Source organism: Tupaia chinensis, unplaced genomic scaffold (assembly GCF_000334495.1).
Source record: "Tupaia chinensis unplaced genomic scaffold, TupChi_1.0 Scaffold000081_1, whole genome shotgun sequence".
Classification (NCBI taxonomy): domain Eukaryota; kingdom Metazoa; phylum Chordata; class Mammalia; order Scandentia; family Tupaiidae; genus Tupaia; species Tupaia belangeri.
In genome coordinates, this window is record NW_006159542.1 from 8,492,837 (window position 1) to 8,517,041 (window position 24,205).

Genomic DNA, 24,205 nt, shown 5'->3' on the forward strand with positions numbered 1-24,205 from the left:
CTACTGCTGTAAGTCCTCATTTCCACATATAAAGAGCTGATATGAAAGAAATCAAGACTCACGTGGAGCTGGATGTTGTCCCCAAAGAGGAGAGGTATATAAACTCTAAGGAGCTCCTTCTTGGCTTTCAGACAGAGTGCTTCAGAGAAAGGATGGAAGGGAGATTATTATTATTTTTTTTTCCTACAGTGTATCTGTGCTCACTGGAGGGGGGAAGAAGATGAGCGAGAGAAAAAGTGAGAAATCACCCTGTGGAAATCACCATTGATGGCCATGCTGTAATCTATCCTTCACTCTCTCCTTGGGATTTTAGACATGCACACACCTACGCCCAGTGTGATTGTCAAGCTGTTGTGTCTGGAACTCAAACTGTGGTACTCCACAGTAGGTTATGTAAGATCTAGCTTTCTTAACCTCCATGCCGCATGCTGGCCCAATTATTTTAATTTTTTAATTCAACAGTTTATTTGCATGTATTTATCAGAGGTTTATTCTGTGTTAGGCCTAGTACTAGGCCTGGAATATGCCAGAAAACAAGATGGTTCTTTACACTCACCAAGGTTATATTAAATGCTTAGCATAGTGAAGCACCTTACGTAGCACCACCTTAAACCCCCATTCTTCCTGTTTTACGTCCAAGTAAGTAGCCTAAGATGACACACTAATAAATCTTAGAGCTTGGATTTAGGCTCAGGATGCTCAAATCCCAAATTTGTTACTTTTGGCAAGGACAATCTGATACAGGCTCACAGAGGAGGTGGTTTCAGAGATGAATCTATCTGTAGAGGTGGAAAAAATTTCATTCCTAATCCTCAAAAACCAGAATAGTGTGAATAAAATACAGAAAAAAGGCTGGAGCTGTAATGCATTTTGGAAGAACTTGGAGCAGCCATTTTTGGTTGGAACAGGGCATATGGGAGGGAGAGGACTGCATGGCACTTGGAGGCACTACAGTAATGGAGGGGAGGAGGAAGGAGGCTCAGTTCCCCCTGGAGAGCAGCTGGCTTGGGGCCTAGACTCTATGTCCCAGCACAAAGGACAGGTTAGACATGCTTCTAGTGCAAATGGCACTTCAGCATTGAAGTGGAAAGGACACAGCTTATGGACATAGAAATTCACTTCTTTGGGGGACCAGCAGTTAGAGTAATGGCTATGTCAGTGAACTCCCATGTAACCGACTGCAGTTCGAGTCCCAGACCTGGTGGCTTAAACTCATGCAGGGCGTGTGTGTGTGCATGCCCAAGATCCCAAGAGGAGAATGGAGGAGAAGGGATTGCGGCATGGTCATCCCCCCTGGAGGGTGATTTCTTGCCTTCTGTCTCTCTGTCTTTCTGGCAAGCACATGCGCTTTATAGCAAAAACCTCTCAAAAAAAAAAATTCACTTCTTTGGAAGCACACATCTAGAGATAATAATTTATCCAAAAATTAAAAAAAGAAAGCATATTTGATCTAAATTAAAATGATGCCCACAAATATAAAATCCTTCCATTTGGATCACCAGCAAAGCACTGGCTCCTTTTCAATTTCACTTGAGGCTCACACCAGGCCTGTGCTGCTGACAGGGCCGAGATGACTGTTTTCTCTAATGATGGGGAAATGGAGACTAAGACACAGGAAATGGCAGGGCCTTGGTCATGGTTAACCTCACCTGGGACTCACATAACAGCCATGTGTGTCCTGTCCTTTCCTTGTGCTGAGGTTGCTATGATTCTGGAGGTAGAAAGTGCATAAAGGCATTTACTGAGTTCTACTCTGTGTCTCCCTAAAGCCTTATGATTAGGTATGAAAATTCCTATCTTAAAGGTAAGCCAGCCGAGATGTAGAGAGGTTAAAACATTTGTCAAGATCATACAATGAGTAAGTGAAAGAGGTTAGACTTGAGCTTCCGTCTGTTTGTTCACAAAGCCCAGGTTACTTTCACCATATCATGAGGTCCTTTGATCTAAGATCCAATAATGGAAAATGTAGTCTGCCACCAAAATAGCATAAAAAAGAAACAGAACATGAAAAAAAGGAAGAAGAAATTAAGAAATCATTACTACTCTTTCTTCCTTGACTACAACAAATTCAGCACTACTATTGTAACTTGGGCTCTCTCATTTTCTAGATGAGTCTGCATTTGACATCATATTTGATCCTCACAAGAGAGCTATGAAGGACAGAGGACACATAACTTTCCACACATTTAAGAAATGGAGAAACTGAAGTTCAGAGAGGTTAAGTAATTGTGGAAGTCACAAATAGTCAGTTACAAATCTGGAATAGAATCCTATCCAAAAGCTGTTTAACCTGAAAAAAAAAAGGGAGGACTTTCAGCAGTACTCCTTGAAATGTTATAGCCACACTCATGGAAAGAAAACCTTTTTCCAGTGGGATCCAGTGAACACTTTCTATATCCCAATGTATCTCTCTCAATATTCTCCCTCTCTCTCACACACACAAGCACACACACAAACATCAAATGTTTCAAGAACAAAGCTTATTCTTACTTCCTACAATCTATCCTGTTATTTTCTCTTCTGTTCCATTTTGTTTTGTTACATAAAATGCAGGTTCTGATTCATTAAATGTATTTTAATATCTTACTAAAGGATCAAAGACAAGTTTGGGGTGGGAACCACTGACAGAAGGGTAACATAAAAGCCAGCTGAAAAGCTACAAAGGACTCCAACATGGATGAAAAAATGCTTATGCTCCATCATTAGAGATGGCAAAACTACCACCAGTGGGTGAAAACTGTATGAACACAGATTTCAGGTCGATGTGAAGAGGTCTTTACTAATGGTCAAAAGTGTCCAAAAACAGAAAGAATACCTTGGCAAGTAGTGAGTTTCCTGGCTCTGGTGCCATACAAGCTGAAGCTTGAAATGTGGGAGTCCAGCTTCCTAAGCCTTTTTTTTTTTTTTTAAGGTTTTTGCCTTAGAGCACATGCACTTACTGGAGAGACAGAGACAGAGATTGTGAGAGGGAAAGTGAGAAATCGCCCCCCAGGAGGATGGCTATACTGCAATCCCTTCTCCTCCCAGAATCTTGGGCAAGCATGCACAAGTGCATATTATGACTTTCAAACCACCAGGTGTGGGACTCGAACCGCAGTCAGCCATGTGGGAATCTGTTGGCCCCATTAAGTTTGAATATTTCTTGAGAGGGATTCTGTAGAAGAAATTGTAGGTGACCTCTAAGTTCCTTTCTAGGCTAGAACCACAATTTAATGTCTTTTCCTCATTTTCTTCCCCATGACAGCAGCCATCACAGGAAATTCGGACTTTGATGTCAGAGGACACAGAGAAAAAATCGTGATGCTGAACTTTGGTTCCACTGGCAAATGAGAGAAATTATATACTACTTTCTCTATTCTCAGAAATGAAGAATAAAATAGCAGATTAGAAGAGGAATCAAGGTAGAAAATCCAAAAAACCCAAGCAAAGGAATGGGTTATGTTAGTCTTTACTCTGCTCTTTTTTTTCTTCTTCTTCTTCTTTTTTTTAATCATGGGACACAAGGCCCATTTTTCCCATTTGTGGAGTGGAGATAAGATATAGCTGGAATGCATTGTCAGGGACTGTTCCAGTTCTCATGTTCCAAATATTCTTGTTGCCTTATTCCTGGGTCCCTCTGTCACTGCTTGGGATGCCAGGAAAGCAAAAGGAAGAGGAAAGAGTAGCTTCTATCTCTCCTTTAGAGGGAAGAAGGAAGGAACAATTATGGCCCATCCCCATGGCCTTGTGCTGACTTAGAGAGTCTCATCCCATCAAGCGCTTGGGTCACGGAGTTCAATTCATTAATTTTCGCAGTGGAGGGAGGCTGACAGGCAGAGTGCTGACATGAATCATGATGGATCACCGGGAGAGGGCCCAGGAAAATCTGCAGCTTAATCAGACCCAGAGAGTCTCTGCGGGCATTAATGTAGGCCAAGTGCTTTCCAGCCAATCAGACCCTATTCCAATTTAATGTTGCAAATTGTTACCACGTGGTTCAGCCTCTCAACCACAACTAAAACTCAAACTGGGTTACTCATCTGTTCTTTAATCCTACTCATTTGGAAGCACCTGCCTGGTCACTGTCTCTGTGACAGTTTGCAGGGAAGAAGGTAGATAAAGTACAGTGTCAAGAATTAGTGTAGGATCATGTAAAGGGGCTGGGAATCCCTGCTTCACTACTTTCAATTCATGTTTCCAAAGCCCAAGCTTTGCTTGTTAGTAGGCCTGCAGTTTCTTCATAGCCTGTAGGATAAAAATTCAAGCCTTTTACTGTCGAAATTCTTTAGCCTTATCCCCCTCCCCCAGTATGTATCCCTAGGCCTCCTGTGCCTCAGCTTCAACCAACCACTTGCGCTCACAAAAATGTGCTTATGCTATCACATCTTGAAGCATGTGTTTGCATGTGCTGTGCCCTCTGCCTAAAATGTCTTTCTTTGTGCCCTGTTCTTTACCATCCTTTAATCTAGAGCCCAGGGTCACCCAGAGAATCACATATCAAACTAGCAGAACCTTGAGAGAAGGGAATCATCTATTTCGCCAAGATGGGGAGTTGGAAGGTCTAGATAGCAGCACTATGTAAGGACAGATAGGGGGCATGCTCCACCATTAACTAACTATGTGGCCTTAGGCCTCCCATTTCTTTCTGAACCTTAGCCATTTCTTCATAGCTCTTTGTGTGTATATGTGTGCACAGGTACACATATGTGTACATATGTCTTATATTAAATGAGTAGAAAAGTATATTGTGATTTGTAGATCCCTTTGACACAAGTTAATTGAGAATCCAGTATGAATGATATGTTATTCTAGGCCTTACTGACAGAGTAATGAGCACAACAAAGTCTCTGCTCACATGAAGCTTACATTGCTTTGATAAGAAACTCACATTAGGGACCAGCATCTGGTGTAATGGTTATGTCACTGGACTCCCACATAGCCAACCACGATTCAAGTCCCAGACCCCCTGGCAGTTTAAAACTCATTATGGGCACATGTGCATGCATGTCCAGAGACTGAAAGGAATATGGAGGAGAAAGGATTGCAGTGTGGTCATCTTCCCTGTGGGGGTAAGGGGGGGTGGAAGTGGGGGTTGGGTTGATTTCTTGCTTCCTATCTCCCTGGCGAGTGTATACTCCCTGTAGCAAAAATCTCTCTAAAAAAGAAAAGAAAGAAAAAGAAAGAAAGAAAGAAAGAAAGAAAGAAAGAAAGAAAGAAAGAAAGAAAGAAAATTATATTAGAAGAAGCCAGAAAGAACCCTGGTCTTTTTCACTGAGTTTTGCAGGTACAATTAGAGGTGGACATTTGGTCACAAATAGGGACCAAGACAACTGGCAACTTTGTTCTTAATTAAAAAGTGGGCCAAGCAATAAATGGGAATGTGATGATTCAGCACCAGGGACAGCACCATATCTAATAAATGTTTCAGGCATTGCTTGGGGAACTTATCTGTTCAATCTGACCTGGTTTAAAGAGGCTCTGTAAGAATCTACACTTGGCATGTGTATGCAGGACCTGATTCCACTTTCATGGCTATGTATGACGTGTTCAAGAGTTGTCTATTAGTAAAGGTCTCCCCAATAAGTGTCCAGCCAAGCCTCTTGGTTGAACATTCTAAAATCGGAAATAAAATAAAACACTGAACTCTAAAGTCTGAAAAGAAAATACTACACCACTTCTGAAATGTCTCCCAAGACTCTCTCTTCACTTCTACTTCTGCTTTCTATCTCTTCCACCATCTGTAGTCCTAAACTGTGCATTTGACTAGAAATGTATCACTCGAGGCACCTGTGGTGGAGTAAAATTGGTTAGGATTTCATGGTCCCATCCAATTTCAGCTAGCAGCAGGCAAAGAGGGGGAAATGTTCAGTTATGGGCAGCCTTATACTTTTTGATTTTTTCAAAGCAAAGCAAAGTTTGCAAAGATGGCTTTTTGTTGCTCTCTCCCCTAAAATATATTGTCCCTTAAGAATAATCTTGCCAGATTGTCACATATTCTTTTAGGAGATATCCTTAAAAATATACTTCTCAGGTAAGGGATATAGTTTTTCATCTTTCTTTATTGTTTTTATCATTATTATTTGAATCCTTTCTCTCTCTCTCTCTTTTTTTTCTTTTTTTGGATCAGCATTAAGCTAGTGACCTCTACTATCTAGGAATCAAAGCTGCACATTACCAAGATAGTAAATCTGAGCCCAGGAATTCACAGAGCTTTACCCAAAAATAGAGGATAGAATTTAGATCATTAGAAGGGACAGAAATCTGCTTTCTCTGTTACGAGGCAGAGTCAAAAGACATGGTGTTCAAGCATCAGAATATGCAAAAAAGTATTTGAAATCACTAATTTTATCTCATAGCCAATATTGAATATGTCTACCCCCACATTGTGTTCGATTTTTAAAAAAATTCTTAGCATTTCCCTTCCTATTATTTTAAGGAAAAAATACAGATATTTTTCCTCTGAGGAGTCATTTTAACATTCTCAGTCCACATGGGCTAGATCTGGCTGCATGAGTCTAGGTCTGGGGTGACCTCCTGACCTCGGGTTGGTCAATTGCAGCATCATAGTGATTTGTTTAGGGTTTGATGTAGGCAAAAAATGGCCCACAAAGATGTCCAGCCCTTTATCCTTGGAACCTGTCATTATGTCAGATTACATGGCAAGAGAGAATTAAGATTGCTACTCAGCTGGCCTTGTCATAGGGAAGTTATTCTGGCTGTGCCAAGATATGCCCCAATAAGGGTCCTCAAATGGAAGAAGGAGGCAGAGAGGAGGTTACAGTGTTATGGTATGAGGACAACTCGATTCACTCTTCTTGATTTTGTGTATGGAGGAAGAAGACCCTGAGCCAAGTGTGTTAGACAGGGTTCTCCAAGGAGGCAGAACCAATAAGATATGTGTGTGAAATTTATTAGGAGAATTGGATCACATGATTATGACTGCTGAGAAGTCCCATAATAGGCCATCTGTAAACTGGAGACCTTGAGGTGCTGCTAATATGACTCAGTGCAAGTCCAGAGACCTGAGAGGTAGGAAAGCCAATACTGTAACTCTCAGCTGGAAGCCAAAATCCTAGGGCCTGCTGGTCTAAGTCCTAGCGCTCAAAGCAGTTCAGTCTTGAGTTCTGATGTCCAAGTCAACAGAAGAAGTGTATATCCTGTGTTCTCTAAAGAAACCCTTCCATCTAGGGCCACTGTTTCTCTCTGGGCCCATCGCTGATTAGATGGTGCCTACCCATATTGAGGGGTAGTATATGCAGATTCACATTAATCTCCTCTAGAAAGTCCCCTACTGAAATAACGCTCTATCAGGTTTCTAGTATTCCTTAGTCAGTGAAGTTGACAAAATGGCTGATAAACTAACCATTATGCCAAGAAATGTGGGTGACCCTAGAGTATGGAAAAGGTGAGGAAACAAATTCTTCTCCAGAGCCTCCCTAGAACAGTCCAACTAATACCTTATCTTTAACCACTAGAACCATTTCAAACTTCTGAACTACAGAAGTGTAAGCTAAGTGCTGTTTTAAGCCACTACATGTGTAGTAATTCCTTAGAGCAGCAACAGAAAACTAACAAAGACATGAGCAAAGGATGATTTTCTCAGATATTTTGGCTGAAAATAAGAAGCACTCTCTCTTTTTCCCCTAGTGATACTAAAGTATAAAGTAATCTTATCATCAGGGGAGAGTTTGCCTGAGAATAAAACCTACCTACCCAGAGGAGACAAGAATTAAAGAAGAGAGACAGGTTACAATGACTTTGTTTGAACATTTTTATCTAATCATCCTGAGACTAAAGATAGCCTTAGAAACTTTGTTCCTCGAAGAATTAAAGACTATCTTTGCCCTTTCACCAGTTCCAGTTGGATTTATACCACTTGCGAATGAAAGGGAAAAAAATAATCTCACCACAGGTGAAATAAACACCACTTCCTGAAATATTTTATTCCATTTTTGGACACTTCTCTATTGTTCTTTTTTAAAAGTAGAACTGGAATCAGCTAACATATGGCTTCTACCCAATGATATTTATGTGCTAAGGCCACAAAGGAAAAGTTAAACTCCCTCTTCCTCTGGAGAGATATTCAGAATTTCAAGTAGTAATCCCCACCAAGATTCCCAAGTCATCTCTTCTCCAGGCTAAATCCTCCCAGTTATTTTCAGAATTGTGTCAATATGGCTTTGAACCCTTTTTACTACCCTGTGGTATATCTTTCCTGGACACCTTCAATGTTCATAATGTTTTCATTAAAGATAACACCACAAGTGAGCATAATATTCTTGGGACCAGCAGTTAGCATAATGGCTATGTCACTGGACTCCCACATAGTCGACCATGGTTCGCATCCCGGACCCAGTGGCTTAAAACTCATGCCGGGCACGTGTGTGTGCCCAAGATCCCAAGAGGAGAATGGAGGAGAAGGGATTGTAGTATGGCCATCCCCCCTGGGGGGTGATTTCTTGCTTTCTGTCTCTCTGTCTCTCTCTGCCTGTCTGGCGAGCACACGCGCCCTATAGGAAAAACCTCTCAAAAAAAAAAAAAACATATATTCTAAAATATAACTAATCAGATCAGAATATACCTGTTCTTGGTGAAAGACATTTATTGAAGAAATCTAAATCGCAAATCTACACCAACACCACCACAAATGTTTTTTTCTTTGGTATCCACATAACACTCTTACCCAACAGTTTTACCCAAAAGACTGTGTTTGTCCTAGGTGCTACTGTTTCACTTATCTTTCACTAACTCTATGCTTACCCCGATCTTATGAATGATAGTTTAACTACACGGAGGTCTTTGGAGCCTGCCTACTGAATTTCATTATGGAAAGAAGCAGATAGTGAAATTTTGCAAAATTTCAATTCAGACAAGCTTGGATTCAAATTCTGTCTTCACTACTAATGATCGCATGACCCTGGGCGGCTCTATAATCTCTCCAAATCACAGCTTCATTGTGATAAAATAGTCACAGCATCTCCCCCACACCACTGTTGATGAAATATGGGGTTGTCAGAAAAATCATCATATATTTTTAATACGGAAAAAATAGAAAATATGTCATGACTTTTCTGGAAATCTAATAAATAAGATAATAAAACATGGAAAGGGCTTGGTGTAGGAGTCCAGTAATGTAACCACTACACTATCTGCTGGTCCAATAGCTGCAGTACTTTTTTTTTTTTTCTTGAGAGAGATTTTGCCTTTTTTTTTTAAGAGAGAGACTTTGCTATAGGGCATGTGCATTCGTCACAGAGACAGAGAGAGATAGAGAGACAGAAAGTGAAAAATCACTCCTGAGGGGTATTGTCCTGCTGCAATCCCTTCTACATTTTACTCTTGGGACTTTGGGTATGCACGCACACACACCTGGTATGAGTTTTAAGTCACTGGGTCCAGGAGTTGAACCATAGTCATCTAAGTGGAGTTCAGCGACATAACCATTACTCCATGTGCTTGCTGGTCCCAGCTGCAGTATTTTGAACACACATTCACAAATTCTTTGACACTACTTCCTCCAGGAGGTAGATTTTAATCCTTCTGTATTTGAGGGAAAGAAGGGACTCAAAGTTTGCAAAAAAATAGAATTGAAGTCCAAGTTTACTTTGGTGCAAAAAATTCTGAAATCCATGGCATGTACACTCACTGGAGAGAGAGAGACGGAGACAAAGACTGGGAGAGAGAAAGTGAGAAATCATCCCCCCAGGGGGATAGCCATGCCACAATTCTTTTTTTTATAAAAAGCATAGCTTTTTTCTTTTTTAAAAACACTTATTTTTCATGAGCTTTTTGAGGACTCATTGTACGCTGGACTTAGTAACTTGTTTCTAGATAACAGAGTACAGAAAAAGAAAACTAGTGGGTCCAGCAGGTAGCATAATAGTTAAGGGCACTAGACTCCCACATGGCCAAAAGCAGTTCAAGCCCAGACCTGGTGGCTTACTTTCTCACTTCCCCCCCCCCCACTCTCTTTCTGGTCAAATTAAAATAAATAAATGAATGAATAAATAAAGTCAAATAAAATAATACTTAAAAAAAGAAAAAGAAAACTAATAACTTGAGAGTGATGAAACCTGGCAGACACCAACTTAAACAAGTGGTCAAGGTTAACATCATCGGTAATAAGGCATGTCGATGCCATGTACTTGATATGCTGCAATGAGAAGCACAGTTCACCTCTGTGGTATTCTTCTTCCAAATCTACAACCATAGTCTAATTATGAGAAAACAACAGAAAAATCGAACGTGAGATATCTTACATATACATTACCAGGACTCTACAAAGGTGTCAAGGAAAGACTGAAAAGAGTTAAAGGAGACATGAGAACTAAGGAAAACACGGTATCATGGACTGGATTCTGAGCCAGTAAAAAGACATCAGAGGGAAAATTGGGGAAATAGAAATAAAGTCTTTAGTTGATAGTGCTGCATCAATGTTCATTTCTTGGTTTTAATAAATGCATGTTTTAGGGACCAGAGTTGGCGTAATGGCTATGTCGCTGGACTCCCATGTTGTCGACCATGGTTTGAGTCCCAGACCCGGTGGTTTAAACTCACGCAAGGCGCATGTACATGTGTACTCAAGATCCCGAGAGGAGAATGGAGGAGAAGGGATTGCGGCATGACCATCCCCCTGGGGGGTGATTTCTCACTTTCTGTCTCTATGTCTCTCTCAGTGTTTCTTGGAAGTGCATGTGCCCTATAGCAAAAAAACCTCACCAAAACAAAACAGAACAAAACAAAACAAATGCATATATTAATCATAGTTATGAAAGATGTTAACCTGAGAGAAGGAAAGAAAAAAGCTACAAGGGAATTCTCTGAACCACCTTTACAAATCTGAGATTACTTCAAAATAAAAATTAAAAAAAAAAACTTTAAAAAAATAAATAAATAAAAGCAACGTCTCCTCAATACTCCTCAGTGGTATTGTACCAAGTCATGCGATAGGATACAGAGACCTGGCTTCTGGATTCAGCTCATTCACTGATTTCGTGATAGCTTGAATAAATTCTGGCACCTTCTAGGACATGGCTGCTCCATCAGTTACACAGCCTTGGTGGTGAGTGAGCTGAATGGAAAAACTGAAGTGACGCCCCCATCCGCAGCTCTTCCAAGCTCCTAGCCAGTACATACCCACTTTGATCAGTTAATATTAGATGTCCACACAGCATTTCATTGGATATAAAAGATCTGCTGGAGCCAGCAGGTGGTGTAGTGGTTAAGTCACTGGATTATCACATGGTCAACCACAGTTCAAGTCTCGTACCTGGCTGCTTGAAACTCATGACAAGAGCGTGTTGTTCATGCCAAAATACCAAAAGGAGAATGGAGGAGAAGGGATTGTGGTGTGACCATATGCCCTGGGAAGTGATTTCTCACTTTTTCTCTCCTCATCTCCAGTGACCACATGAGCCCTACAGAAAAAAAAAAAAAAAAAAAAAAAAAAAAGACACTCTATCTTAAAAAAAATAAAAATTCTTCTGAAAAATGTTGAAAAGGTACTGAAAAAGATCATTTATAGTGTCCCTTTCTAAACTTACTTTCACCACTCCTCCTGCTGCCAATCTCCTCGAATGAATTAGGAATGACTTAACATGCTGTTTTCTCCTTTCCCCTCTAAGTCCATAAGCTTTCTCAGGGTGGGACCCATGTCTGTTTACTGGTGTTATCAGCACTCAGTCTTGGTCATGAGACAGAGGAGTTAACAAGATGTAAACTGGTGTTGCACAGGATGCTAAAAGCTGAAGAAACTCTGGGAAAGCCATGTGGTGTGAATCAAAACCTGGACCTTAGGGTTCTATCAGTATCACCTATTGGAAAATGATCTTGACTAAGAAGCAGAAGTTGTAACTCATTGGCTGATGTACAAACTCTTGCCACATTTGAGGCAATGCTCTCTTTCTCCACAAAGTTTTTCTTGATCTTTCCAGCTGGAAGTAACCTCTTTCTCTTCTATATTCTCATTGTCTTTGAATATGCCTTGACTCAGTGCTACCTTGTATTCTCTCAGTACCTAAAGGTATGAAAACTTTCATCTTAGAATTAAGAGGTTGTGTTTGACAACATAACTTGTACATGAGAGGTATCATGACAGTTAAAGAAGTCAACAAACAAGCTCCAGGTCCTTGGTTCAAAAGGTCAAAACATAACTCCAACAGATCTGTTTGATTTCCAGCTCTGCCCATTCCTACAATGTGACCTTAGATGAGATGCTTAATGTCTCTGGGGCCTCAATCTCAAATCAGACAGGGTGACAATTCCAGGAATATAACACAGTAGTTGACATACAGTGAGTGAGTGAGTGGATTATTCAAGAAATATTAGTTAAATAAATGACTAAATTGCAACCTCTTCAAGTTTCAGTTTCTATATCTGTGAAATAACACACAGATAACTACCTTGCCTATTGTGCATTAAATAGCAGAGCATAGACAAGCATTCAGCATGATACCTGGTGCAAGGCAATAGCTCAGTAAATGTTTGTTTCTCTCCTAGTCTTTTCCCATCAGGTATTCTTTCCAATGAGGGACACACTTAAGCACTTCTTCCAGCCATGTGGTTCATTATGGAAGCCAAATTAAGAATCCAAGGTGTTTATATTTGAGAAAACACAAAAGATGCTAGACTACCAAGTGTGGCATGGGGTGTAATATATTCACAGTAGCTCTGCTAAGAAAACATCCAGGCCCCCAGTTGAGAGACTAACACAGTACCATTAGCATAACAGGTGTCTTTGCTACAAGAATGACACTTTAAAGATAAATCCCCTCAACACATTCCCCAAACGCAGGAAAGCATATTTAATTACACTTAATGCAATCTTTTCCTCTAGCTCTGTGCTTGGAGGGGGCACGTCATCCCATAAAGTTGGGAAGGTTTGTATAAAAATGGCTTGAATCCAGAACTGCTTCTCAGCTCTAGGACCCAAAGGAAAATGTCAACAATGGTGATTCAGGGAAGGAACTATGGGTTTCCTTTGTTTGCTTGAGGAACATCTAGCCCGGAGAGAAAATGATAGGATAAAAAAAGGAAAACACACTGGTACCCAAGAGAACCATACTTCCCTCTGGGCAAGATACCAGGCTGGTTGTTGTCATAGATTATTTTTAATGCACATAGAATAGAAAATGGTGTATAACTATTTTTTAATTTTAATTTTGTTTATACATTAAATCACTATACATCCCTTAGCTTGTAAAATGAATTTTCCCAACATGAATACACTTCACACCAGTCCAGTGGAGGACATTATGCATGTTCTAATCAACAGATAATAATCCATTTCTGTGTCTGACAAAGGTCTTGCTGCTCTATTTTTCTCCTTAATATCTTTCTTCACACTCATCCCCTTTTTCCACCCTCCTCCCACATTGTATCCAGTATCCATAACCATTTTCCATGCTTCTATATTCTCTCATCTTTCAGTTTCTGCCATAGAGTATGGACAGTTGGTATGTATTAAGAGGAGACATACATTGTCTCTCTTTCACAGCCTGGCTTGCTTCACTCAGCAGTAAATCTTCCATATTGGAGGAGACAAAGATCTAGGGGGTTTGAGTGACCTTTCAAGGTCACATAGTTAATGACTGAGGAGCTTAGAGTTGAGTCCAGGTTTGTCTGGCATCCACTGTGCCAGCAGTTTTCACTTTTCTGTATACATATGTGTGCTGCATTATGTCCTGGGTCTTGAATTTCATACACATTCTCTCACTGAATCCTCATGCTTCTTTGGTACTATTTTTCCTGTTTTACAGTAGAGAAAACCAAGGCTCAACTAAGTTAATCAACTTACTCATAGACACAAATAGAGGTAATAGAAAATTTGGAATTTAAACCCAAGTTTGTCCACCTTTTATTCTCAATATCACAGACTACCTTGCTGTGAGAGTTTTAGGATGTGAATTCTCATATGTGGATATTGGTTCTTCAATTTTCTTATTTTTAAAAACACTGTATTATATTATGATAAAAACACTTAACATGGGATCATTAGATCTAACCTCCCAACAAAATTTTAAGTGTATAATATGTTACTGTTGACTATAGGTATAATAAAGGACAAAAGGTCCCTAGAACGTATTCATCTTGCTTGACTGAAACTTTATGCCTATTATCCATAACCGCTCATTTACCCCTCCCCCTAGTCCCTGGTAACCATCATTCCACTCTTTGATTCTATAAATTTGACTATAACTCATTACTTACATGAATTATGTAGTATTTGTCTTTTTGTGACAATGAAGGTTACAGAAGACCTTAAAGCAAAATCCTTAAAGGCTCCTTGTATCTTTAACATGTCATGGTTTTACAAGCATTTTTGTCATGAGTTCTTCTCTACTTGTCATCACAGGCATTGCTAACCTGTTAATTACCCCAGATATCTGGTATAAGACATTACGATGGAGTGGCTGTATGATCCTGAACATGATGACCCTTTCTAAACTTAAACCTCCTCAACTATAAAACAGGGCCAACAATAATAATAACAATAGTAAAATCTAGAATATTGGGGCTGGCAGGTGGAGTAGTGGCTAAGGTGGCTGGACTCCCACATGGCTGACCAGAGTTCAAGTCCCGGATCTGGCAGCTTGCTTTCGCACTTTCCTTCTCTCTGTCTCTCTCTGGTCAACTTCAATAAAATAAAATAATGACAATGAATAAAATTTTAAAAAACTAGAATATCAATGCCTAAATATTCAAAGATGGTTTGTTTTTGAGGATATAATGCAACAGTAAACATGTGAACTTATCCTGAAATTGTGAAAGCACAATATAAATATTAGCTAGCATTATTATTATTATTATTATGTTAACTATTACTACCAAGGTAAAATGCATTCTTTGAGGGTGATTAACTTCTGTCAACATAACAGAGTTGATTTTGTTTTAATTTGCTATAGGGTACATATACTAACCAGAAAGAGATGGACAGAGAGATAAAAAAGAGAGAGAGAAGAGAGAGAAGGCACTTCCTAGAAAGGATGGTCATTCCTCAGTTCCTTCTCCATTCTCCTCTTAGGATTTTAGGCACATACACTTAAGAGCCTGGCATGTTTTCAAGCCCCTGGGTTCAGGACTCAACCACTCAGTTGGCCATATGGGATCCAGCTGCCTTAACCAACATGCTACCAGTTGCCCCTAGAGTTGATTCCATGAAAACATAAATTGTCCTTATTGGCTCACAGTTGAGAATCCCCATGTTTTACAAATCCTACTTCAAAGTTTTTCACTGAGATTTTAATAGATACTTTCAAATGTATACTCACAGGAAAGCGAGGAACTGCTCTAATAGCTTAGCAGCTAAAGTAGAGACCTAGGACTCCTGGATTTGAGTCTGAGCTCCATCACCTCTAGCAGAAGAGTTTGTCTCTTTGAGTCTCAGTTTTCTCGCTGGACTGCTGCAGAGAGTAAATGAGCTAAGGGTGTGTAAAGCATTTAGCAACTGTTCTCAGCACATTAAAACAATGACCATACTATGCTATTATTAATACCAAATTTTTACTGAAGCTCAAACAGCCACTGCAGAGGATGGGGCCCAAGCACATAAGCATGCAGAAGTGGAACTAGAAGAGGACTCAGGTGCCCCTTTGCAATGCCTGTTACCTCCCTGCCACCTGCTCTAATATGTGCCTTTTCACATTGCGTTAAAGGGTGAAAAATGCATTTGCTTAAAATCCATCTGCTTTCTATAACTTCCAGAGACCAAAATCTGCACGGGCAGCAGTTCTTCGCTGCTCCTAATTAATTCCTAAACAAAGACCGCTCTGGCGGCAGCACCGTTTATGAAGCCAGTTGACCTCCTGGTGCAGAAATGATGACACAGACGTTGTTGCTGCTTCACAACCTCATTTTTCACTTTGCACTACTTGATCAGGCCACATACATTTCCACCTTCCAAGGAGCAGGAGATGGTCCCTGTGCTAGCCCCGAGACCCTGTCACTGCCACAGCTGCCAGCCTTCCTCCACTCATGGACCTCCAACAGCAGTCTGGGGTGGAACAGGCCGGAAAAACATTGGCTTGGAGTTTGTTTGAACTGAGGGATTCCCAAGTTAGGGAATCTCTCATCTGAGGGGTGCCTTGGAAGCTACCAGTAATCATAATCATAGTCACCACCAACAGGGCATCATGCACCAGTTATTGTCCTGGGGTACCTCCTTCAATGCTATCTTTAAGCTAGGAGTTACTGTCTTGAATTTAAAGTTAAAACAACAACAGCAGGATACTGAGGATATAAAGACAGGATTCACAACTCTAGAGCTGCCATTCATGTGGCACTCCTATAAATGCAATATGAAGCACTTCTATCAAGGCACCCCACTGGGCCTCACTCCATCACTTTAAGGCCCTGACAGGACAGACAAGTCTTTCCAGGCCATGTAATTAGTAGATGGAAAGGTGGACTTAACAGGGTCTGGGCCTTTCCTCTGAGTTAGCTCTTTTCATTCTCACAGGTCTAAGTCAATGAGGAGATTATGGGCAAAACACTCAGAATCGAGACTGGACAGGTATACGACTTTGGGCAACCTTAGTCTCTTCATCCATAAAGAGAGCCTAGCCTTGCGTATGTCTTCTGTAAATCACCATGAACAGACAGTTTTGTAAGATTTAATGAATGTGTACAACAAAGACCATGCTGGCATATAACAGGGATTCAAAAAATTGTTGCTGTAACAAAATGGAAGCAGATATCATCAACGTTTCTCCCTGCAAACTCTAAATCTGCATTTAGCTTTTAATACTGCTAAGAAAAAGTCACAACTGTAACACAGGGCAAGGTTCTCCCATTGTCTACTTGCTTTCATTCATCAGACAGCTCAACAGGCTGCAACTGCACACCAGGCACTCCCTGTCTTCTTTGGGTTTTTAGAGAGATTTTTGCTATAGGCATGTGCACTCATGACAGAAAGAGAAACAGAGAGACAGAAAGTGAGAAATCACCCCCTGGGGGAATGGCTACACCACAATTCCTTCTCTTCTGTTTTCATCTTGGGATTTGTGGCACACATGCACATGTGCCTGGTGTGAGTTTTAAACCACTGGGTCTGGAACTTGAACTGCAGTCGACTATGTGAGAGACTATGTGGGAGTCCAGTGACATAACCATTATACCATCTGCTGGTCCTGACACTCCCTGTCTTCTAAAAGATGCTCGCCTCTCTCTTTTCTTTCCTTCCAACCCTATACACCTTCTGCTTTGTAATCACCTCCTTTTCCCTTTCTAGTATGCCCCTTTGTCCCAGGAATGAGAACAAGAGAGAAGGGAAAACATGGATCCCAGTTCCCTTGTCCTCCAGCCAATAGGCACAAAACATAATTCCTGCCATATTAGTTTGCTTAAGGTGCCTTAATTGAACACTACAGACAGGATGGCTTAAACAACAGAAATTTATCTTCTCATATTCCTGTTGGCTGAAAGACTAAGATCAAGGAGCCACTGAGGTTGGTCTCTGGTAAAGTCTCTGCTCCTGACATGCAGATGGACACTTTCGTACTATAAAACTTCACAGGGCCTTTCCTCTGGGTGACCATGTCACTGGTGTCTCTTCTAGTTATAAAGACACCCGTCCTACTGAATTAGGGTCCTACTTTTAGGAAATCGGTTACCCTTCATGACCCGTTTAAAGGTCTTATTTCCAAATACAGTCACATTGGGGGCTAGGAATGAGACATTCGGATTTCGGGGGACATAATTCAGTATGTAACATGCATTCTAAATATCAAAAGAGGAAAAGGCTGAGTATTCTTAAATCACTAGTGTATAGAGAAACATCCACCAAGATCCTTACCTACCCAGTTCTGGCAGTGATATAGGGTTTCTTTTTTTGCCACTGATCAATCTTGTGGCCCTAAGTGGGCTCTTTCTCTAAGATTCTTCTGCCATACAACGTTGCAAAGAACATTTTACATATAGTGCCAGGACATTTTAAATGGGAATGTGTTCCATCAACATTAGTTGGTCAAGAGGGTTTGGAATTGTATCAAAGCATTTAAAACCAGGAATTATTCCCTCACCTCCTATAAATTGATTAAACAAAATGTGAGCAGGACTGGCAGGTAGCATGGTGGTTAATTAAGAGTGCTGGACTCCCACATGGGAGGCTTGCTTTCTCATTTTCCCTCTCTCTCTCTCTCTGTTTCCCTTTATCTCTCTCTCTCTCTCTCTCTCACACACACACACATACCCACACACAAACATACATACAAACACAGTCTCTCTCTGGTCAAATTTAAATAAATAAATTTAAATAAAATAATTCTTTTTAAAAAAATGTGCAGTTGAAATTGAGGTGTTGGGGCCAGCAGGTGGTGTGGTAGATAAGGGTGCTGGACTCCCATATGGCCAACTGCGGTTCAAATTCCGAACCCAGCAGCTTGCTTTCTCACTTTCTCACTCTTCCCTTTCTGGTCAAATTAAAATAAAATAAATAAATAAACCTAAATTAAGAAAAAAAAATAGAGGTGGAATAGCTACGAACTTTTGAGAAATTTTTATTTATCAGATACCACGTTTATACTAAACATAGATGTTTCTGTTTTCATAATGATTGTGTTAGAGGAGGTACTATTCTTAGTGTTTTTTAGACCCAGAGTGGGCAAGTAGCTAGCCTAAGATCACACTGCTATTAACAGTGAAAGGCTGACAGATCTGAGCCCAGCAGTTTGTCCTCTCCTCTCTCCAGGCTGCCACAATCATTGTAATGGCCCAGATCTGCCCTGCAGGTGCAACTTCTTCACCTGAGATCATCTGCAATGAAGAGAGAGGGGAGCTGGCCTTCATCTCCCCCCAGACATCCTCCAATGGCTCTGTGCACCATCTAAACAAAGCCTCTGGCACAGCCACCGACATATTTCACTCTCTATTAAGGAAAGCTGAGACAGGGCAGGCCTCTGGACACTTCATTAGGAGAACATCAGGACACATAAGGACTGTAATAAGCCAGGAACTGAAGAAAGTGTCCATGGGGAAAACCCAGAGCTGCACTAGCTTGTGCCCCTGCAGAATTTCAGAGAAGGAAGGGAGGGCTGGGGACTAGTGAATGAAGGACAGGGGCAGATGAGGCAGGGCTGCTGTGTAAAAGCAAGAGCCTGGGGGGCCAGCAGGTGGCGTGGTGGTTAAAGGTGCTGGACTCCCACATGGCAGACCATGGTTCAGGTCCCGAACCTGGTGGCTTGCTTTCTCACTTGCTCTCTCTTTCTCTGTTTCTCTCTGATCAAAATGGATAATAATAATAATAAATAATGTTAAATAAAATAATTAAAAAATAAAAAGTAAGAGCTTGGAGGCCAAATACAGGATCTGGATCCCAATGGGATCTCTCACTAAATATGATCTCACCTCTTAACCTGATGTACTTCAATGTACCAGTCTGGAGGATGGCAGTGCCAATGTTTGCCTGGCAGGGTTTTGTGAGAATAAAATAATCATTTAAAAATTAGTATGTCAAGGCTGATTTGCCCAGTGCCAGTCTTAATGAGCTATAGCCAGAATTCCATGCTGGTGTTCAAAGAAAGCATAGCTAAGGTGAGGCCCAGGAAGTTTCCTTTTGAACAGATACTAACATAAATTTTTTTTGTTGTTAGTGGTAAATTTGTGTGTTCTTTTCTTTTAAATCACTGTAAAGATATATGATTGACACATAAAAAGCTGTCTATATTTAACATGGACAACTCAATGGAAAGGGAACCCAGTACACTCACGGGCATTTGAACTGGCATAGCCATTACAGAAAACAGCAGGGAAGTTCATCCAGAAAATCAAATTGCAACTACCATATGACCCAGCAAACCAGTCCTAGATAATCCTTTAACTTTTTAAAAAGCTTATTCATTTTCTTCACTCATGAGCAAGAGAGACAGTACCCTCAATAGGGTCTTCACGTCACAATCCACCCCTGACCTCAGCCAGTTGTGGTTCATGGGCACATGTGTGACCAGCAAGTTAATGAAGGTCTCTTACTGCTTCTGAACATAAATCCAGAATCTTCCCTTGTGGATTCGCCTTTCAGAGTATCCGATTTTACCACTGTCTGACTGTTTGACCTACACAGACAATTCTTACATAGGAAGAACATCTTGTTCCACACCTAGTGAAATAACAGAAAACATTAGAATTTGACAATATTAGGCATTTCAAAAATCCTAATACATACAAATAAATCAAGGGATTTAAATTAAGATACCTTGTTTCCAATATTATGTTGCTTATGTTGGACATAATGCTTATTATCATCTCTGGACTTCAGTCTTCTGGTTGACATAAGCAAATGACCTTAAAGAATTATTCTAAGAATAAGGGAAACAATGCACATAAAGCTCCCAGCATGCTTCCTGGCATATATTAAGTGCTCAGTGTTATTTCTACCATAGGTTCATTTTCACCTAGCCTGTGAAAGGAACTTGTAATAATCCCATGAGTGCGGAAACCCAGGGGCACAAAAAAACATTCCATCTCAATTCCAACCTCACATTTTGTTTAATCAAGCAATTTACAGGGGGCAAAAATAATTAGTGGTTTTAAATGCTTTGATATAAGCAGGTGCTGCAATCATGATAAATCATCCCTGACATATGCCCAGCTTCTGCAAGTGACAGATGACAAACAAAAGCAGGACAAGGTCCTCTATCACAGGCAGAATCATTGAGTTAATGGAAGAATTATTGCTTCTGAAATCCACTCCAGTCCTATTGAGGGGAACGTTCCAATTTATCAAAGCCAAATGAACATTAATTGCAGCAGTCTGGTAAGTTTTCCAGCCGCTATGACCTTCATTGAATTTTAATCCAAAACAGATAAGATTTCCTTCCACAGAAGAGGAAACAACACAATTAGCTCAAAATGACAACTAGATTATGAAGCAGGCACACACAAGCAACGCACACACATTCACACTCATGCATACACACCCAGTGAAAATATTGATTCTATTTGACTTAAAATCAGCACAAAGGAGGCAGGCAGAGAAAAAGGTAAATAAATATCAACACACATCTGCATAACTCCCTCCTCCTCCTTCATTCAAGAGAGAAATTTTGGAGGCGGAAGACAAGATGGAGAAGGTGGCAGGCAGTAATGGAGACAGAATTTCTGTTAACTGCTGTAATTAATGTTATGTCTCATTGGGGAGAGATTAGGAAAAAACAGAGAGGGAAGGAAGAAAAAACAAGTATTATTTTGCTATTAAAGACGCCCTTGAGCTGGGGAACATTAGCAGCACAAGTTTGAATTGGGTAATTGTTTGACTGTATCAGTGGATTTGCAGATGGGATGATTACCACAATGGAGTGAAATATTGTTGTGCTGAACCTATGCCACATAAAGTGTTCATCATGAAGTAATAATAAGTCTTTTGCTGAGTATATCTTAAAGCCAGGGTAGGGTTAAGCAGTATGGTGTGGAGGGGTAGCTGGGGAACACACACACACACACACACACACACACACACACACACACACACTATGAGGTCTAGTTGAGAAAGACAGCTCTGTTATTTACCTGCCATATGACATTGTGAGTTACTCTTTGAGACCTAGAAGCTTTGTTTTTGTAGATATTTAAACTCTAAAATGAAGGGGTTGAACTAGATGACTTTAAAAATAGGCTCTCTGCTCCTCCCCATTCGACAGACAGCTACGTCTTCCTGTGCAGTGCCAGCCATGTCCCGGAGACACGATGGTGAAAATCGGAGTAAACGGATTTGGCCGTATTGGGTGCCTGGTCACCAGGGCTGCCTTCACCTCCAGCAAAGTAGATATCATCTCCATCAACGACCCCTTCATTGACTTGAACTACATGGTCTACATGTTCCAGTATGATTCCACCCATGGCAAGTTCAATGGCACCATCAAGACCAAGAACAGGAAGCTTATCATCAACTGGAAATCCATCACCATCTTCCAGGAGCGAGATCCCGTCAACATCAGATGGGGTGATGCTGGTGCTGAGTATGTTGTTGAGTCCACCGGTGTCTTCACCACCATGGAGAGGGCTGGGGCTCACTTGAAGGGTGGAGCCAAAAGGGTCATCATCTCTGCCCTTTCTACCGACGACCCCATGTTTGTGATAGGCGTGAACCATAAGTATGACAACTCCCTGAAAATTGTCAGTAATGCCTCCTGCACCACCAATTGCTTGACCCATCCTGGCTAAGGTCATCCACGACAACTCTGGCATTGTGGAAGGACTCATGACCACAGTCCACGCATTCACTGCCACCTAGAAGACTGTGGACCCCTCAGGAAACCTGTGGCATGATGGCCATGGGGTTGCCCAGAACATCATCCCAGCATTGACCAGGGCTGCCAAGGCTATGGGCAAGGTCATCCCAGAGCTGAATGGGAGGCTCATCAGCATGGTCTTCCATGTCCCCACTCCCAATGTGTCGGTTGTGGACCTGACCTGCCGCCTGGAAAAATCTTCCAAATACGATGACATCAAGAAGGTGGTAAAGCGGGCATTGCAGGGCCCCCTGAAGGGCATCTTGGGCTACACTAAGGACCAGGTCTCCTGCAACTTCAACAGCGACACCCACTCTTCCACCTTCAATTCTGGGGCTGGCATTGCCCTCAAAGACCACTTTGTCAAGCTAATTTCCTCGTATGACAATGAATTTGGCTACAGCAGCAGGGAGGTGTACCTCGGGGTCCACATGGCCTCCAAGGAGTAGAGCCCACCAAACACCAGTCCCAGCATGAGCACGAGGAAGAGGCCCTCAGCTGCTGGGGAGGCCCTGCTCCCGCTCAGTCCCCACCACACTGAGAGGCTCCCCTCCTTGACAGTTTCCATGCCAGACCCCTGTAGGAGGTGAGGGGCTGGGGAGCCCTTCCTGTCATGAACAACAACAACAAAAAAAGCTGTGTGTGTGTGTGAGTGAGTGAATTAAGTTACAAATTTTTGCTTTCATTCTTTCTAAGTACTTATGTCCAAGACGACCAGCTGTCCTTTCCATAATCCAGAGTCAGGCCTATCTCAAACAACACATGGACTTTGGTAACTGGATAATTATGGAGATGGGCCCTTAATAAGTTCATATCTATCCTTGCCCCTATTAGAAAGAAAATACTGGACCAGCCTCATATAGTAACAGCAGTTAAGGGAGCCAGATCACACATGGTTGACTATAGTTCAAATCTCAGCCCATGTGGCTTAAAAAGCATACTAGGCACATGTGTGTGTGGGCCCTATATTCTGATAGGATGGAGAGATGGAGGGGGAAGGATTGTGTTGTGACCATGTTCCACTAGGGGTGTAAAGAGGGGCTTTTTCCTTCTCCCTACATCCCTCTTCCTCTGTTTCTCTCTCTCTCTTTCTCTCTCTCTGGCAATATGCCCTCTTACAACTGCAAAAATACTACAGAGCAGAAAGTTTTCTTGAGATAAAAAATGTAAGTTTAATTTTGGGTTCAGACACTGGCCATGTGATCTTATAAGAGAGCTGTCCTAACCATCTAGGCTTCGGTTTTATCATTTATGAAATAGGAAAAATAAGACCAACAATATCAATGGTATAATTGATATAACATTTGTATAGAGTTTACATAGTATTATCATCATTTCATAGTTGACATAGCACTATCACCATTTTATGTGGAAGACATTGAGACACAGAAAGTTACATAACTTAACAAATATCGCATTGCAAATTACATTGTAAGGCCAGGATTCTAACCCAGGTGGTCCCACTCCAGAGTTAAAAGTTTTGATGTTGTTTAAATAAATTTATGGTGTATATTTGAGATTTACAACATGTTATGCAGTATGTTTAGATAGCAAAGTGGTTACTATAGTGAAGCAACATTTCTTGTAGTTACTTTTTTGTGACAATAGCAACTAAAATCTACTTGAAACAAAAATCCCTAATTCAGGATCAATTTATTACCTGTAGTCTTCACATTGTACATTAGATCTCAGGAGTTATTTTATTCATCTTACATATCTGCTACTTTGTATTCTCTTAACTACATCTCATGATTTTCTCCCACTTCCTAAGTCCTGCTAACCTTTTTTGTTCCCTATTTCTGTAAATTTCTAATTTGTAAAAAATTTTTACATTCCACATAGAAGTGAGGTCATGCAATATAACATATAGTCTTTCTGATTCTGGCGTATTTTGCTTAGCATATACCACAAGTTCATCCATACAGGGAAAAATGGCAGGATCTCCCTTGTTAAGGCCAAATAACATTGTTGTATATATAACACATTTTTAAACCCATTCATCCATT

At 40.9% G+C, this 24,205-nt stretch overlaps 1 pseudogene; it reads left to right on the forward strand.

The window, feature by feature from the left end:
- The first annotated feature begins 21,654 nt into the window (after window positions 1-21,654).
- LOC102498548 (glyceraldehyde-3-phosphate dehydrogenase-like) lies at window positions 21,655-22,648 on the forward strand (annotated as a pseudogene).
- The last annotated feature ends 1,557 nt before the right edge of the window (window positions 22,649-24,205 follow it).